This window comes from Malaclemys terrapin, chromosome 5 (genome assembly GCF_027887155.1).
Source record: "Malaclemys terrapin pileata isolate rMalTer1 chromosome 5, rMalTer1.hap1, whole genome shotgun sequence".
Taxonomy (NCBI): domain Eukaryota; kingdom Metazoa; phylum Chordata; order Testudines; family Emydidae; genus Malaclemys; species Malaclemys terrapin.
In genome coordinates, this window is record NC_071509.1 from 25556464 (window position 1) to 25575412 (window position 18949).

Genomic DNA, 18949 nt, shown 5'->3' on the forward strand with positions numbered 1-18949 from the left:
AACAGCTACTTGCCCTCTCTATCATTTTCTTCCTCCAGAGGGTTTGAAAGGAAGTGTCCAAGATTCTCTCTCAACTCCCTAGCAAAATCTTAAACATAGCATGACATTCCTTTAACAAAGTTTTTTTTTTTTTTTTTAATTGCTTAGGTCACATCACTGCTGAAATAGTGTACTGAACTGCTCCCAGCAGAAAGAAACTTGCTGTGTTAACTACAAAGATAGCTACCAAAATTACTGTACAATGCAATACAAGCAGTAATGAAAATAAAGTGCCAGTCTCTTTCAAGAGCTCTTTGCACAGGCAATAGAAACTTAAAGTATGGTAATTCTATTTAGCAATGGGTATTTACTGCTATAATACCCACAATTCTAATCTGAATTACAGAATACAGGATCAAGAAGTTACAGCCGTATGGAATGGAAATCCATCAACCTCATGAAAAAACTCGTACAGATACGGCTGTTACTCTGAAACTTGTCATTATGCAAGGGTCAAGAAGTTGTAAACTTGAATTACAGGATCTGCTGTAAGCACTGCAATGCATAATTGAAAAAGAATAGGCACAAACTGGGCAATTTAGGGTGTAAAAAAAGACAATCTCTGACAATTCAGCCTCTGTCCCCTCTCTTGTAAGAAGAAGTGCACTGTTTTAGCAATCCAATATTTATTTCCTTTCTTCACTTTATTCCATGGAGTGTCAGTTTCTAAAAGTACATTCAGGCTTAAAGGGCAAGCAAGGAGGCAGACAGTAAGCCTAAACATGATGACAAATAATAATAATTGAAAGGCAAATCAGATAAAATGTAGACATTAAAGCACCTTTTTATTAATCTACAATATCACACATACTTGTGTAAACAATCATTGCCAAATATTTCTTCAACTGAGACCTTCAACACATCCACAATATAGCTCTGCTTTTCTTCAATTTTAAAGCTTAATTATGATACTATAATTAATAGCCTGACAAAATTAAACTCTAGTAACAGTGAAATGTTTTCAAAACTGGGGTCTCCAAGAACTCTTTTCCTAGCAATTTTAGTTAGGGTATGAATGGGATAGTCCTTCATTTCTTTAAAATAATTGACATGGTTGTTCTCTAACTTACCACACAGGGTCCTCACTTTGTGAACTGCTCTTCTCTCTAAGAAAGCTTGATAGGCTTCAGAGTCTTGATAGGCTTTCAATTCTTTCATATATCTTTGCTTATCCTTTTCTGCTTCTTTAATATATTTCTGCAAGAGATACAATACTTGCTATAATATACCTTTTCTAGTTCGCTGCCTCTTTTAATGCTATAAGATGATAATGAAAAGGCTTACTTGCTTTCCTGCTTGAGAAAGTTGAGACCATTGAGCAGCCAGCATCTTGGTTATTTCAGTAAAAGGCAAATCTGGATGTTTGGCCTTCATTTTAATTCTCCGCTCATTCAGGAATATTACATACCTAATACCAACAGTGGGCAAAATATCAGCAATTAACAATACATAAACTAGTAAGATTCATTTGTGCTTACATATATATTGAAATATATATGTGAAACATTGCCTGGTAGTTAATCCTTTATAAAGTTAGGGAACTGCTAGTTATAAATCTCACACATGGCTAAGTGAACCTTCCCTCAAATCATTTTAAAGAAAAATTCCCATGTGGGTACACAAATCTGCATTAACCTATAGATTGCAAGGACACATGACTGCTCAACCTACAATACATTCCCTTTAGCCATTTCGCTGTATCCCTGCACTTTTCTATTGGTGGGATTAATAAAAGGTGTCCATCAAAGTGCAGTTTGAGGATTTCTAACATTTCCAAGCTATAAATATTTTATTGACTTCAGAGGCCGTTCCTAAAGCCTTTAGTATTCTCTAAATCTCTACAGTTCAGAGCCCCAAGTTGCTTTAATATACTGCATACAAGAGAGCATATTAAGAGAACAGTAAATTATCTGAATAACATAATGCTACTATAACACACCTACCCTGTTGTAGGGGCACGAGGAGCTGAACATTCCTTTGGAGGTTTCCTTTTCTTCCCTTAGGCCAGTCACCTTTTCTTTTCTGGGGAGGGAGGGGAGGTAAAATACTTGGGTCTACACTGCCTTTCATTTGCAAGTCTCAAAGCAAAGTCTCACTTCGTGAACAGATAGGACTCCCATTTAGTGAACTATTATATATGCAGAGCAGTTACATGGGAACCTTCACGATACCATCTTCACATTACTACTATTTAAAATTGTATGAAGTATTACGGTTAATTAGAATGTTACACATGCCCCTATATGAAGTCTCTTATGCTTAAAGTACAGCTTGATTCCCTTCCATTAGTAGTCACTTAACAACATATACTAGTGGCTGTTACTAAATTATACGACGTTTGTCCAGTCCTGTATTGTTACTCTGAACACATACCTTTGGCTCACTGGAGCCTTGTTTCTTTATGTCCAGATGTCCTGTTAATACGTGTTGTAATGCGTGAGATGGCAGATTACGAGGATGCACATGAAGTATCTGACTGCCTGAAGGTATTCCTCTGACTCTGCCTGGAGAAAAAGGGGCTGTGGCGTCAAAGTAAAAAAAAAAAAACAACAACAACAAAAAAACCAGCCTTCAGATATTGATATTTTGAAAAAAATACTACTGTCTCCTGTACTTTAATTAGGCTATCCACAACTCAATCATGGGTTTGAGAAATTTGTGGGTTGTTTTTATTTGTAAGGGTGCCTCTGGCAAGCATGGACTAAAAATGCCCTAACTTTCTGACTGATCTTCTATAATGGTCTATTAAATCCTGTTCTCATAGGATGTAGGTGCACTGCTGCAATCACTGTAAAGAGGATAGAACAATGCTGGCAGTCACATGGTATTTCATCAAGATATAACCTTTTATGTAAGATGAATTTCACTGTTAATCATGTTTTATGCTGTTATAATCTATTCTTAAATGTTTGCACTATAAATGGAAATAAAAAACATGAACATGACACTGAACAGTGCTTAATATGATGCTTCTTCCAAATATTAGGGCTGTCAAGCGATAAAAAAAATTAATCACAATTAAATGTGTGATTAAAAAAATTAATCGCAATTAATCGCATTGCTAAATAATAAAATACCATCTATTTAAATATTTTGGATGTTTTCTACATTTTCAAATATATTGATTTCAATTTCAACACAGAATACGAAGTGTACAGTGCTCACTTTATATTTATGTTTGATTACAAATATTTGCACTGTAGGAAACAAAAGAAACAGTATTTTTCAATTCACCTAACACAAGTACTGTTGTGCAATCTCTTTATCACGAAAGTTGAACTTACAAATGTAGAATTACGTACAAATCCACTATCACTGACAAAGGATACTAATAGGGTACTTGTCTGACCTCTGACCAATTCCATTACTCCCCCTGCCACCTGCAGTGGAGGTGACCCAACCCAAGGGCTCCTTCTGGGGTAAGAGAAGTTCTCTTGCTGGAGAGTGGAAGCCAAAATAGCAAGTGGGTTGAATGTTGGAGAGGAGACCACAGTAGTCTATTATTCACCTCCCAGCTCCCCTTAATCCCCCAAAAGTACTGCTCCTGGTGAGGGACAGTGGGCCTGAAGCCTTCCCTCCCTCATTTCAACGTGGACTAAGTTTCCAATGGTAGATCCAGTAATTAGGGAATAGGGAAGAGCAGCTTTTTTTGGGGGGGGTGCTCTCTCCTATTTTTATGGGCAGCTTGATTCTTCCCTCCACCCCATGCAGCTTTAAATAAGACTGATTCTACTAGACTCCCCACACTACTCATAAGACAAGGTGAGTCCTACAGGAGGCAACCTCCCAACCTTCCCCGAAATGACACACACCTTGATTGACTGCCAGGGCAACAGCAGGTTTAAAAAAAAAATCTTTTTAATAAAATAGCTCCTTTCATTGTGCATATTGGCTTAAATCTTCAGGCAATACACCACAAAACTGAACTATTTCTATTCTTGGGCATTATTTTACTGCTATGGCCTTTGGAGACTATCCATATTTGTATTATACACTGATTGTAAGTAAACCCAACTATCTAGCAATGTTATACTGTATTTCTAGAACATCTCCATGTTAGATGTAACTAACTAAAAATCCTATGTTTATCACATACTTTCAAAATATGCATTCCCTTTATTTTTACTATGATCTATGCAACATGGGCATTACAGCAAATAATCAAGACTCCAAAACATCTTATTTTAGACAATGACTCTGAGGAGCTCAGCTATTCAATTTATTGATGCAGACAAGGTCTCTTTTCAGTCTCCACTGGGCACCAGATGCAGTTTCAAAAGCCATAAAGTTTATAAAATGCATCACTGAAAGGCTGTTTATCAACAGTAAACCTAAACCACCCTGCAGTGTTAGTACTGCAGATAAAATATTGTAATCGTGAAAGTGAGTTGCCTTATACAAAGTCAGAAGCAATAGACATAGATAAACTAAATTGTACTTTTATTCTCAATTGTATCACAAGCATTTAAGACAGACAAGTAGTGTAAACAATGTATCAAAAGTCACACAGTACCTTCTGTTTGTTGTTCCAACTCCATAGCTAGTTTTATCTATCCTCTATATGACAATGCATCTCTATTGGCATTTGCAGCAATACACAGAATTCTGTGGGGAAAAGACGCTTCTTATGCATTATAGCTTTAATACACAATTACTGTTACTGTACAAAAGCTGCCTGTTAGTGTGGAATTTTATAAAAATGCTCGCACTCCCCTTGAAGTCAGTAGAAACAAAACTAAGACAAAGCAGAGTGCTTTTAAAAATTTCACACATCAATTATTAGCCTGCTTGGACACTAAGAACTCACCTACGTTATAAATCTTTTTTGTACTGGTGTGTTTGGATGTAGCTGCTCAGTGGTTTGAGCATTGGCCTACTAACCCCAGGGTTGTGAGTTCAATCCTTGAGGGGGCCACTTAGGGATCTGGGGCAAAATCAGTACTTGGTCCTGCTAGTGAAAGCAGGGGGCTGGACTTGATGACCTTTCGGGGTACCTTCCAGCTCTATGAGATAGGTATATCTCCATATATTATTATTATTATTAGTGTAGACAAGCTCTGACCACAGAAATATATATCAATATAGTGTATATTCAGAGATAGATACAGAGACAAGGGGCACAAGCCAAATTCTCCTCTCATTTAATCCCGTGCAACTCCCACTGGCTTCAACAGAGTTTTTATGAGTGCAACAGAAGACAATTTGACCCCAAACCCTTCATTCCAAGCCTGATCTTGCCACGTGTTAAACATGCACATCTCCCACTGATGTCAGTACTTCCTAGATCAAGATCTCACTGATGTTTTTTTAACTGCAATCTTTAGCAGCTACTGAATGCTAGTAGCAAAAAATAAAAAGAGTGCTTGATGTGACAAGAAAGAAGACCTGACGGTAAAAATGTGGATTTCAGCCATCAGAACAAGCACATCTGACTGTTTAAACATCTTCAGCGGCAGTACCTAAGATGGTCATTAAACATTGGGATTAGTTAGATTTTTTTCAGGACATTAATTTTGTCTTTCTTTCTTGGCATCCAGAATTTTTATTTTATTTTTAAAAGGAGGGTAATTTTCCAAATTGCCCATATAAAGAAGAGCTCTATGCCAGAGAGACCCCAGTCTTAGGACAAAGGTAGAGGTCCAGCCAACATAACAGTCCCTAAAAAGAGGGAATGGGGAAAAAACTGGTGTTTACTTTCTCCTATTTTAGAGACCCAGTTCAGCACCCTTTCTCTAGCAGAACTCTAAACAGCTGTGTGGTGCATTATGTATTAAAACAAGCTTGAGTGAGCCACAGATACAAGTCCTTGGGGATTTTCTTCTTAAGCAGCATAGTAGTCTCTATTTTTACCTCTGTAATCCCTGATCTCTTTTTATTACAGCTAATCATCTGAACATACAGATCTATGTTCAAGAGAGCCATGTATGTGGCATTAGAAATCAATCGTCATAGGATGCTTAAAAGCTGTATCTTTGACGCAGATATTGCTCTGCCTCAGCAATGGATTAATATAACTCTTCACTGGTTTCCCCTTCAGTTTACCGTGTATCATTTCCAAATGCTTTATTCCACCATTGGGCAGCCTGGCCACTAATTTTTTAATATAGGTTAACGTCACTATCAACTTTATGTGATTCAACAATGTAAGAAGACATGGTTTGTCAGACTTTGCTTAACTCAGCTGTTCTATGTATATATAGCACATGAGAATTTTTAGGCACTGTATTTGCAAAGCACTCTTCTTCAATTAAAAAATGTGATTCCCCAGATATTGCTATCAGAAGTTCACATATCACGGATAACCAGGTTGCTTCAGAACAACTCCCTCCAGGCACTGACCTCAAACAAAAACAACGTGTACTCTAAATCAAGCAAAAGTCAGGGTAAAAAAGACTGGTGACAACACAACTAAGCAGGACCTGAGGAAGGACCCAAATGTGAATGTGGAAAGCCTAGCCAAATCTTTGAACGGTGCCTGATGCAGTGCCCCCTGTCAACATCCTGTACTCCTGAAGAACTATACGAGCTAAGTGATAGCACCAAATCGTGGCCATGTTTTTGGAGCAACAAGGTATGATGATGATGGGAAAATTATATACATATATATTTATAAACACAGGGAAGGTAGAATTGTATAGCTCTGTTAATATTGACTTCAACCTACAATGATTAAAGCTACATTTGGGGAACATTTTAGTTCTTAACTGTATTTAGAGTGCTTTGATCATTTAGTACTTTGTAAATGTTCTTTATTTGAAATGAATACTCAGTAACATGCTATTTTTAATACAGCACATATATACTGACCTATGGCACATTAAGTCAGTGGACTGAGTGAAAAGGAAGTGCATCTTTATAGCTGTACATCCTAGATAGAGAGTATAATTTCACCCATAAAATAGTATTTTTACTATTAAAACAAAGATTTGGTTCCAACAAATTATGCATTCACTCCACCCACACAAAGCACAAGCATTTAGGCTCCAAGTGAAACGTGAGGTAGAAACACAGCCTCCAACGCAAAAGTGCACAGCTCTCACAGTTACTCCATTCTACGAGCTGCTGCCCCTCTGCACCAGTTGCATGGGGTGCTTGGTGCAGCTATGCCCCCAGCCTGCCCTAAGGTGACCTCCCACACCTGCCTAGGCAGAATTGGTACAGAGAATCTTCTCTTTGTGTTCAAAGGGCTTACAGGCACCCCATGTGCAAATACGCAGCTGGTCATTTGCCTGGGCAATCCCTATTCTATCCCTGGGTCAGCCAGCCCCAGCGGGGGTGTCACTCTGTGTTATTACTTTGTAATTAATAATTTTCTGACTATATTTTAAAAAAGTGAATACATAAAAATATACTGCAGGTTTCAGGACCCTCTAGCAACTACTAGTTGAGCTACTGTGAACCTCCCAGGCTGAAATAAAGGTCTTGCAATCAGCCTTCACAAAAAAAAAGTCATTCACATATGTGAATTACCCAAACAACCAACTCTTAAAGTGGATAATTATATTCTGCCTCCCTTAAGTTTCCCCCTCGGAATAATCTGTTCTTCTTTCCTGTCCTGAACAGTTATGATATTCATTGTCAAGCTGTGATAAGTTTTAAATATGGCAATATATTATATACATAATTGTTGCAGTGTTGTTGTGCACTATTAAACAGGTGGCTGAATTTCACTGGTGGCTGAAAACTATACAATATAAAACTGAAGTCTGTTTTTGGACCCGTGCATCTGACTTTCAATTAACAACAACAAAAAAATCAGTGAGCACCTTCTAAATTCACACATTGAGGATTTGGTCCATTTTTTATAAATCAGTTTGGAAACATCTTTGGGATCCTTCTTCATGAAGAACAGTATGTAAGTTTAAGTTGTAATTATTCAGAGCTGAACTTTTAAGAACTTCTTACAACTTGACTTTCACTAGAGAGTGAGGGACGGTAGATTTAAAAAAAATGTTTTTGTGACAGGTCAGTTTTCAATTGTAGCAGTTCATTTAGAGTCAGGACAACTCATAATGAAGACATTGCTATGCTGCGAGTGAGCTCCAGACTTACGTGCAGGTTCTTTAAGATCAGAGCATCAGTATTTTTAAAAAAATCACAAGAGAAGAATTAAAGAGTTTATTTCCTTACTATTGCAATACCTTTTCTTTAGGAATATGGATATAAGGAAATCAAAGTGCCTTTGTAATTCCAAACCATTTAGTTCTGAAGATAGTAAAAGACTTTTTAATTATTTTATTTCAAAAGTTGCTCTTTATAGTCCCCCCCAGCCCTGCTGCCATTGAACTAAATGGCAAAATTCCCATTGGCTTCAATGGAAGCAAGGCAGGGCCTAACATTTTCTTGCGTAGGTCTTATATAGCAGTGGTTCTCAAGCAGGGTACATCAACTCATTTAGATATTTGCCTAGTTTTACAATAGGCTGCATAAAAAGCATTAGTGAAGTCAGTACAAACTAAAATTTCGTAAAATGACTTGTTCATACTGCTCTATATACTATACACTGAAATGTAAGTACAAGATTTATATTCCAATTGATTTATTTTATAATTATATGGTAAAAATGAGAAAGGAAACAATTTTTCAGTAATAGTGTGCTGAGACACTTCTGAATTTTTAGGTCTGATTTTGTAAGCAAGTAGTTTTTAAGTGAGGTGTTTGTAGTCTCGAAAGGTTGAGAACCCCTGTTATATAGCACCCTTCATATACAAGGTGTTCTCTGTCACATGCTTCACAGAAGTATTGAAAAATTAGTTAAAATCTGGTAGCACAGTGCCTGTGGAGGCAGCAACAATGTATCAACCACTGATCTTGACAAAGCAGTATTAGTCCTATGCATTTTTGTGACTGAGTGCAGGAAGTGAACACCTAAGTCTGTTTTACTTTATTTTACTGAGCAACAGACTGCTGGCCAGGCTACTAGTTTTATATGAAGCAGCAGGAGATGTGTAACCTTTACTAAGACAGATATCAAAGATGAGCAAAAAGGACCTGATTTTAATATGGTAGCCATGTGCAGCATTGAAACTCGACATCTTATTTGAGTCAGAACAATAACTGTATTACACTATAATGCAAGTGCTGCAATGGAAGTACTAGTTGAGCCCAAGTTCTGATACAGAACATGATTATTACCCTATAGGTTCTCCCCCCTGGATCACAGCAGCACCCTCTCTCTTTGATGACATGAGCCAACACCTGGTACAAAAATTCTCATAAAGGACATTGGGACTAGCTCACGTTGAATCCTCTGTATACTTCACATTTATTTACATTTCCTATAAAACTAATATCTGGCATTTATGTAACATCTTGAAACAATGGGAAGTATATAAGACGAGTTATGCTAATCAGGCCCTTTATTTTCATAGACTTAAGGCCAGAAGGGACCACAGTAATCATCTAGACTGACCTTCTGTATAATATAGACCACAGGACTTCCTTGAATTCCTTCCTGTTTTGGATGTTTCTAAAAGAAATGCTAAAGTTCAATCCTGATTTAAAAATTGCCAAAAATTTAACATACGTTAAAGGAGGAGGGTTCCAAACCCTGGCCTCTAGCTTGAGTCTGAAGATCTACATTATAGTTAAAATCCCCATAGCCTGAGGCTTGTGAATCTAAATCAGATGACATGGACCAGCTGTGGGTATTTAATTGCAGTGCAGACATGCCCTCTGACTCTGGCACAGAGTACTGACTCTCAGGCTATTTTCTTGGAGTCCTTCCACAAGAGCCCAATTTGCTCCTTATTATTTCTCTCAAACTGAGTTCTCTCAGACCTGTTAAAAACATCACCCAGCTGATCAGGACCAGCTGCTGCTGATCAGGTAGGTTGTGGCTGAGCTCAGCTACTCTTAAAGGGCCATCCAATTTATGACAATCACATTATAACCACAGTGTATGTGCTGGGGGTTCATGTGACTTGACTCCTCACTCCTAAATCTTTTTCAGAGTTATTTCCCATGACATATTCTTTCATGCTCTAAACTTGGTCTCCATTCTTTGTTCCTAGATGGATGACCCTACCTGTGGCTGAACTGAAAAATTGTTTGCTTTCACCCATTTTACCAACTACTCCAGAGTGCTCTGTAGCAATGATCAGCAGAGGATGACAATTCTGGACAGCAGATATTCAAAAAGAAAAGCTGTGCTCAAAGCCAATTTACAGCAGGAGATAAAAGTCACAGTCTGTCTAGGTCACAACAGAGCAGGCAAAAGCCTAGACCTGGGAGCCTCCAGCAGATACTATATTTACCAGTAGCTTCTAAATATAACAGACTTTAGAAGGGATTAGAAACTACAACTGACTGGCCTTGAGGAAAAAATGCTAGCAATTGTATTAAATTGACAATTGTGCCAAATATCTGTGGATAATGATAGTGCGAAAAATAATAAAAGGAGACCTATAAATAGCATCTTCTTAGAATCGTAATATTTAAGAGTCTAGCTTTCTGAAAGCCATAAGCAGGCTTTCTTGAGCCAGCAGTATACCACCTATATACGATGTAAGTGGTGCTAATTAACAAAGATAACTGCTGTGCACACCACACCTACCTGTTTTATGGCAGTAAGCAGCTATGGTGAAAAAGAGGTGGGACACACCCTTTGCAGGAAGATGCCTATTGGACAAAGCACGCCAACAAAGGGAAATTACGGTGAAAAGTCTTATTCATTGAGCCTTATGTTTGAGTTTAGCGTTAAAGGCCCGCTTTATCTGCGATGCTGATTGTGCCGCGGGGTTTAAGCAGCGAGTAGTAATACAACGCCGGGCAGGTAGTGGGGCGCTATAGGAATGCCAACAGCATGGCCCACCCACACGCGATCAGGCCGTACTGCTTCCCGGGGAGCAGGAGATGCTCGGAGTGTCCCGTGAGCGCGCTGGCAGCCCCGCTCCCAGGGTGAGGGCAGCCTGGTTCTATGCCGACGAGCTGGCGCAGGCAGACTCCGCGCAGCAGGCGCTGTGCACCGCAGTGGGTGGGGAGGTTGCGCGAACCGTCTCCCAAGGGAGAACAAGGATTCCCTCCGCCGGGGCTGGGCCCCGGGCGCACCACTAAGCCCCTCGCCCGTAGTGCTCCCTACCCCGCCCTGCCGAGTCCCCGCCCTGGCGCAGCCAGGCACCTGCTCCGAGCCAGCGCTGCCCAAGCCCCTTCCCAGCGCTTGCAGTCCCGCCCTGGGGCGGCCGCCGCCCTCTCCTGCACCGCGGGGGTAACTCTGCGCCCCACGCGTCTTGCCCCATGAGCTAGGCCAGCCCCGGCGGGCCGCCGCAGCTCGCTCGCCCGCCCACTGCAGCAGCCGCTGCTCTCCCCACCCCGGCCTCGCCTCCTCACCCGCCCGCTGGAGCCGCCGCGGCCGTTCCCCCGGGCCCAGGCGGGCAAAGCCCAGCAGCCAGGCGGCCGGCGTTGTAGAGGGAGTCGGTGGGCTGCGAAGGGACTGGAGGGGCCGCGGCAGGGGCGGGCACCGGGGGGAGCGGCGCTCTCCGCCTCCCGGAGGCGGGTCGGCAGTGACAACTGGAGAGCATGGGCGGGGCCCGAGCCGGCCTCTAGGTACAGGCACTGGGCGGTGCGGCGCCGCCTGCTCCCCGGCTGCATCCAGACGGCGCTGTAGCCGCAGCGGCAGGTTCCTCCGGGGGCAGCGTCCCAGGGAGCGCGTAGGAATCCCGGCGGGTAGCTGGCTCCGCTGCGGCGCTGGTGAGCACCTTGGGGCGGGGTGAGTGAGCCGGGGAGGTAGGGGGCGAAGGATGCCGCTGCTGGGCGCGGAGCCTTTGATGGCGTGGGGCGAGTGGGTACCAAGTACCGCCCTGGAGGATGGGCACGACTGGGCTGTGTGCCAGGCTGCCCCTTTCTACCCCCTCGTCTGTAGCCCATTGCGAGTGGGGGCCCCCTTCCCCGCCCACCCTTCTACCCACTGCGAGCTGGACCCGGCGCCGGGACCCCCGGCCCTGCTGGGTGGGGTGCAGTAAGTTGCGCTGCCACCTCCAGCACCGCCGTGAACAGAGCTGGGGGGATCCACCCTGCTGCATTCATCTCCTGGGCTGCTGCTCACTGCGGAAAACTGCCTCCTAACTCCCCCAGCCTCCGCCACTCAGGAGGCTGTGGGGTGGCCGCCGGTGCTAGCCCTTCAGATGCTCATCCTGATGCAGGATGGTCTCACTGTACAGCGGAATGTGGTCTCCACCCCTCTGCAACTCTGGAGCAGCCATCAGGAGAGCTGGGGTGGGGCTGGGGAGCGGCTTGGTTAAAAGGGATTTCATCGCTCCTTAGGTGCCATTGTCCACCCGTTTAAAGTGGTGGTGGGGATCCCCCCCCCAACAAACTCTCTGGGTGAGATCTCATAAAGCCCCTCTGCTCCCCTCACTGCTCTGTTCTGGAGAGGGAGCTGGCATGAATGAGCCTAAGCTATTCCTCTAGCTCTATCCATCTCATACCTCAGAGTGGGGGTGGGACAATTGTACTATATATGTCAATATATCCATTCCTCTGTATTTTTAGGGTTTCTGTTTTGTTTATTTCCTTTTTTTTTATTGGTATTACTTGACACCAAATCTTGCTTTCCTTGATTTCAATGGGGACTGTTCATTTGAGAGAGGCCAACAGCATTTGGACCCAAAACTGCAAGCCCTACAAGCATGGAATTCCCCCTGAAGTAGATAAGAGGCCTGCACTTAGAGGATTTGCAGGATAAGGTCTTCATTTATGCAAGGTGTTCAAAGGATGATGGGGTTCCTAATAAGCATTATTTATATAATGTACTTACTTAAAAGCACACAATTGATTGTCTTCAATTTCCTTTTCTGTGTCAACATTTAAAAAACAAACCGTGCTGGAAATTTGGATGAGTAGTCTGAACATCTATTTTCAATGTAATTCCTGTTTGTTGGCCTGTCTATATATCTTTAATGACTGACTGACAGATTTGAGAACTGTTTTCTTTTCCCCCACACCACTTCACGTTGGCATCACAAGCAGCCTTCAGATTTTAGGCCTCTGCAACTGCATGGAGCTCAGTGGAGAAGAAGGGGTTAATTTTTGATTAAAAAGGGAAGTGAAGGAGGGTATAGTTCTCAACCAGCAAACATGCAATGTTTTTCTGATTATTATGCTGTTAAATATTTACAGTTTGTCACAGTTATCATCCAACCATAGATCATTAGTCCCTTAAATGATTCAGATCGATTCAAATGTAACTCGTTGCCTGCAAATAAAAAAATGCCATCAATGTAAAACAAACAACCCTCCCCCCCCCAACCCCCTTCCAGCCTCCTAATAAAACTGATTTTCAAAATGAGTAATTGTGTAAAATGCATCTAGTGAACTTTATGTCTGGGAAGAAAATTAATTCCACTTCCTTTCAGGATTCCTTCTCTTTTGTGACTTTCCCTCACAGAGATCATTATCACGTTCTTAGGCCTTGCTCCTGCAAATATGCATATATGGTATCTCATTTTACAAGATACTGAGACTACTGATCTACTGATACTATACACATGTATGTTTTCAGGAGTGGTGTTTCTGCTCTGACTTCCGTACATCTTAGGTGGCAGAGGCAGAAACTGCACTTCATGGTTTGCCCAAGTGGAGTGGTGCAGTTGAGGAGCTAAAGGGGACAAATGTATGCAGGGATGTTGGACACTGGCACTCTGCAAGGGGGCATATGGAGTATATAATACATATATTTATTGATTGCTACCCATGTTGATTATATAATTTAATGGGGCCTTGGCACAAAAAATCTTTAACTTTGAGGTAAGGTTGCTACACTGCACAGCTTTCCAATGCATACTCTAAAAACCAAGGAAATAAGCACAGTTATTCAATGCCCAACCTATGCTTTACTCATCAGTTTCCCTTCTTATCTTCTATTATCTCTATCTACCCACAACCCACATCATTCTGAACAACTAACAGCAGCCTTAATTCCAGCCATACATAACATACACCAGGGGTTCTCAAACTGGGGGTCAGGACTCCTCAGGGGGTCTCGAGGTTATTACATGGGGGGGTTGCGAGCTGTCAGCCTCCACCCCAAACCTCGCTTTGCCTCCATCATGTATAATGGTGTTAAATATATTAAAAAAGTTTTTAATTTATTAGGGGGTGACACTCAAAGGCTTGCTATGTGAAAGGGGTCACCAGTACAAAAGTTTGAGAACCACTGACATACACCAACAGACACAAATATGCAGATTTCAACTGTAATTTTTAATGTAAAAATTAATACCAAATATAGGACAATCATTAACATACATCACCCACTCATAGGTTTTTCTGTATTGTTTAGGAAAACTTATATCTCACAGTCCTTATTACCTAACTCACTCTCCCACCCCAGTAAAACAATCTCAGAGCTATGCATGAAGTAAGTTAGGGAAGTGATACCAACCCAATATTTTTCCAAGGTAGAGCTGATTTTTTGTAGGAGAAATTTTTTCTTTGGAAAATGACCTCTTTTCAGAAATGAAATGAAAAATTTAGCAAAAAAAAAAAAAAGGTGCTCTCTTTTTCAATTTTTTTTAAATTTTCACATTACACTTTTTATTTTGAAAAACTATTCTGAAAACCTAGTTCCTGATAAATGGAGAATTTCTTTAATGGTTTCAGCTAAAAATGCCATGGGGAAAAAATGAAGAATACATTCTGAATTCTGAAAAACAGAAACAACATAATATTTTGTGTTTATGTGAATGTGTGTATTTTGGAGTTTTTAACCCACTGTATTCCAGGGACAGTTATGTCCTCAGTCGCTGGAGGCTTTGTGTGAATTGTGGTGAATTTTGGAAACTTTTTTAGCATGAATATCTTAATTCAAGACTTTTGAAGGCTTCAGTAGCTCAGTTCCTCATCTAAAGTCCTATATCATCTCCCTTTACTCTATTGGGACCTACGGTTTAAGTGAAGGGGAAGCACACAGAGTTCTTTTACACCTGTTGCTGTGTTCAGGGATAGTTCTGAAAATCCATTCTCTTAATTTTCTGGAGCATGGGGTTCACTTTTCCCTTTACGAGATGAGATGGGAAAATTGTGGCACAGAACTCTTCTTATGCCTGGGTCCCCTATCTCTCCCCCAATCTAGAGGCAATGTATTTCTCTCCACAACCTTCTCGGAATTTGACATACTCTTTCATTAATATGGTATGTGTGTAGTTTTTATATATATATATTTTGGGAGGCACCTGCCTGCAGGTGAATTTGGAGTGTGGAGCGGCTGGGAGAAGGCACTTTGTGAAATCAGGACTACAGAGTGAAAGATTATCTTGCCTGCTGTTTGATGCTTGGTTTTGCTACTTTTGGGCATATCACTATATAGTTACAGTGCATTTTGTTAATTGTTCACAATGTCTCCATAATATGATAAAAGAGACTTTGTGGAGGGGAATTTGTTTGAAATTAAGGGAAAAAAACACAGTTGGGCCTCATGGCAACCCCTAATTTATCTACCTCCCCATCCTTTGGCTTTGTGGAGGGATTTTGTTAAATATATGTAGATGTTTTTTTAAATGCTCTACTATATTTACTTCGGTTTCTCCTGATTCTGAGGTCAGGAGCCTGGAAAGATTAGCAAAGGACACGTGACCTAAAGGAATATGTAAGAGGCCTTTAGAAACTATGAATAAACAAATTACTAGTTTGGTGAGCTTCATTTCCTCCAGGTAGTATAGTTCAGTGTCTTGGTTTGTTAATTCAGTCTAATGGTAGGGAATGGTTGAAAATGAAGGAAGTTCTCTGGCCTTACAGGCTTATTTTTTATTTTTATTTTTTTGGAGGTGCTGGGGTGACTGTTGTGAAATGCTAGCAGCAAAGATAATTTGATCTTTTTTCTTATTAAGATCTGGTACTATCGATTTAATTTTTTTTCTGGAGGTGAAACTGATAAATTAATCAATGTAAAGGTTAAAAAAGACGAGCTATCTGCTTGGTCATCTCTGTGTGAACCTCTTTCAGGTGTTGCTAACTGCAGCCCCAGTTAACTGCACAGATGCAGGCTCTGTTAGGGCAGCTCATTGCAGGATCAACTCAGCAACTCTCTTGTTTGCTTTGTCAAGTTTTCTCCTGTCTCACTCTTTTTTTTACTTTCTTTCAGACTGTTTTAGCAATCTTTTGCCTAAGCTACGGTTTCCCAAGTTGAAACTCATGTATGTGTCATATTTACTCATGTATGTGTCATAATTCAAAGTGCCATTTTAATTCAGCCATAATCCCCCTTTACCTCTTCAGTATCTTGGAGCCACTCTAAAAAGGTATTGGCTGTCAAATATTTCCAGTCACCCTTGTTTTATTTTAACTGTCTCCTCTTTGTTCTGTACGGAAGTGTCATTGGCAGTGTGACACTGTTGCATGTTGTAGTTTCACTTTTGCTTTAGTTTGAATGTTCAGAATGTGCTGAAGAGGAAATACATTGTCTTCTGGGAATATCCTCTACGGGATGCACACACGTTACTTCTGTTAAAGCTAATGGGAATTACATGTATACATTTTGAGTTTAACCTACTCCCCTCCTTGCTTTGATTTAGCTATTCAGGTAAGAACGAGGAACATTTTTTTCTCTCTGTGAAATTTTGTTCTAATTTCTTGTCATCATCTTGTTTTAAAACAAAGCGACCTAGGTGGCAGCTTGCTGGCCCTGGAGACTGAAGTCCTTTCCTTTATCCATATAACGGGAGCAAGAACAGGCAGCTATGGTGCAATCTTCTTTACACTTTTCTGCCAGTGTTGCCTTAGCTGTGTTCTGTAGTGACCACATGTAGATTGAGGGGCGTTTCATTCTGTTCATTCATTTTGTTGAGAGTTCCCAAGATGGTGACAATTGCAATGATTTTTTTTATGTGGATTCCTATTGTGAGGTCACAATAACACTTCATATATGCTGTCAGATGCTATTTAAATCCCTACCTATCTGGGCTGGATTTGAACTGATGGGCTGAAGGTGCAAGGTTCCCTATTCCATTTCCAATCCCCTATACCATCTTGTCCCTCTCCTCACTATCTCCTTTTTCTTTTCCAACTGACAATTGCAGGGGAGTGGGAAATAATCTCCCTTGCACCTTGAATCTAAGCAGATAAATATAGGTGTGTATGGGGGGGTCTATTATTTTTCTGATACTGTGATTTTATATTTGGCTTTGGTCATTAGTTCTGAATAGCCCTGAAATTCAGAATACTTTCTTCATTTAACCCTTTCTGCCCTCCCTGTGTGTGAAACTGCACTTCAAAGTCCATCCCATAGAGTGGAGAGAACTATCTGTGATGGTGATATTGCTGCAGGTTGGCTTCCTTAAACTGATTGATGAGGTGTTGGAAGATGATGCTGTGAGTATGAATCAAACCCTCCTCTAGAGGTGAAGAGCATCACTCTTCCAGTGCTTCCAGCCTGCACAAATGCAGCCTAACAGATGCATATTGGAAAACATAATCCCAACTACACATATAAAATGATGGGGTCTAAATTAGCTGTTACCACTCAAGAAACAGATCTTGGAGTCACTGTGGATAGTTCTCGGTAAACATCCACTCAATGTGCAGCGGCAGTCAAAAAGGCAGACAGAATGTTGTGAATAATTAAGAAAGGGATAGAATAAGGCAGATAATATCATTTTGCCTCTGTATAAATCCATGGTACGCCCACAACTTGAATACTGCGTGCAGATGTGATCTCCCCATCTCAAAAAAGATATATTGGAATTGAAAAGGTTCAGAAAAGGGCAACAAAAATGGTTAGGGGTATGGAACGGCTTCTGTATGAGGAGAGATTAATAAGACTGGGACTTTTCAGCTTGGAAAAGAGATGACTAAGGGTGGATATGATTGAGGTCTATAAAATCATGTCTGGTGTGGAGAAAGTAAATAAGGAAATGTTATTTACTCCTTCTGATAACACAAGAACTAGGGGTCAGCAAATGAAATTAATAGGCAGCAGGTTTAAAACAAACAAAAGGAAGGATTTTTTTACACAACGCATAGTCAACCTGTGGAACTCCTTAACAGAGGATGTTGTGAAGGCCAAGGCTTATGTTTCAAAAAAGAACTAGATAAATTCATGGAGGATAAGTCCATCAATGGCAATTAGCCACGATGAGCAGGGATGGTGTCCCTAGCTTCTGTTTGCCAGAAGCTGGGAATGAGCAACAGGGTATGGGTCACTTGATGATTACCTGTTCATTCCCTTTGGGGCACCTGGCATTAGCCACTGTCGGAAGACAGGATATTGGGCTAGATGGACCTTTGGTCTGACCCAGTATGGCTATTCTAATGTTCTTAACTGCATCTTGACATTTCCATTGGAACAGATCCTGTCTTCATCTTTCATTAACAGCTGGGTGGCACTGGCTTGATGTAGGCTTTGTTATAACCATTTTCTTCTTGACTGGATTCCATCCAAATACATTGCAGATCTTTCTTTCTTAAAGAAGAATCCATTCACATGCAATCTCTCTCCCATTTCTTGACTTTTTTATTTAAATCAGAAGTGCATTCTGTCCTACTTGTACGTATTAGCTCTCATGAGAATTGTTTTAAGAAAGATGAGTGCAAACTGAATTTCACTACGGGAAACTAAGAGCATTCAGTGGACCAGTATGTATGATAGACTTAGAGAAGCTCATTCGCTGCATCTATTCAACATAATCCCTTAACTTTTGCTTGGTACTTTGGCTACTACTGTATCAGAGTTTATAATGTCTGGGGTTCTTTCAGAGTAAAGAGTAAACTTTATTTTTTATTTTTTTCTTACATTAAATAGTGTAAACGTTGTCCAGTGTTTTAGTCCTCCAGATTTTGACCTACATATTTATTATTTATTATTAATAATTCATTTATATGAATGTGTTTTGTCTTTCTCCACTTAAAACACATTTTATTTGTCACTTTTTGCTAGTGAGGAAATATTTTTGTAGGTTTTATTTTTATATTCTTTTTG

The 18949-nt window shown here is 40.7% G+C and overlaps 1 protein-coding gene and 1 long non-coding RNA gene across 5 annotated transcripts in view; one reads left to right on the plus strand and one right to left on the minus strand.

Moving 5' to 3' along the window:
* Positions 1-11499, minus strand: part of LOC128838130 (uncharacterized) — a 29048-nt gene extending 17549 nt beyond the window's left edge. The window contains exons 1-7 of the long non-coding RNA XR_008445104.1: positions 11368-11499; positions 10595-10659; positions 4553-4644; positions 2413-2558; positions 1983-2061; positions 1324-1447; positions 1110-1236 (exon numbers count right to left, since the gene is read on the minus strand). This is a non-coding gene — a long non-coding RNA (uncharacterized LOC128838130). The remainder of the gene's footprint in view (positions 1-1109; positions 1237-1323; positions 1448-1982; positions 2062-2412; positions 2559-4552; positions 4645-10594; positions 10660-11367) is intronic.
* A 146-nt stretch (positions 11500-11645) lies between these two features.
* JAKMIP1 (janus kinase and microtubule interacting protein 1) overlaps positions 11646-18949 on the plus strand; it is a 250316-nt gene continuing 243012 nt past the window's right edge. For 3 of the 4 annotated variants that reach the window (XM_054031023.1, XM_054031019.1, XM_054031022.1), the window contains exon 1: positions 11646-11727. The gene's annotated coding sequence lies outside the window, so the exon portion shown is untranslated. The remainder of the gene's footprint in view (positions 11728-18949) is intronic. The other variant, XM_054031021.1, reaches the window with a different exon arrangement.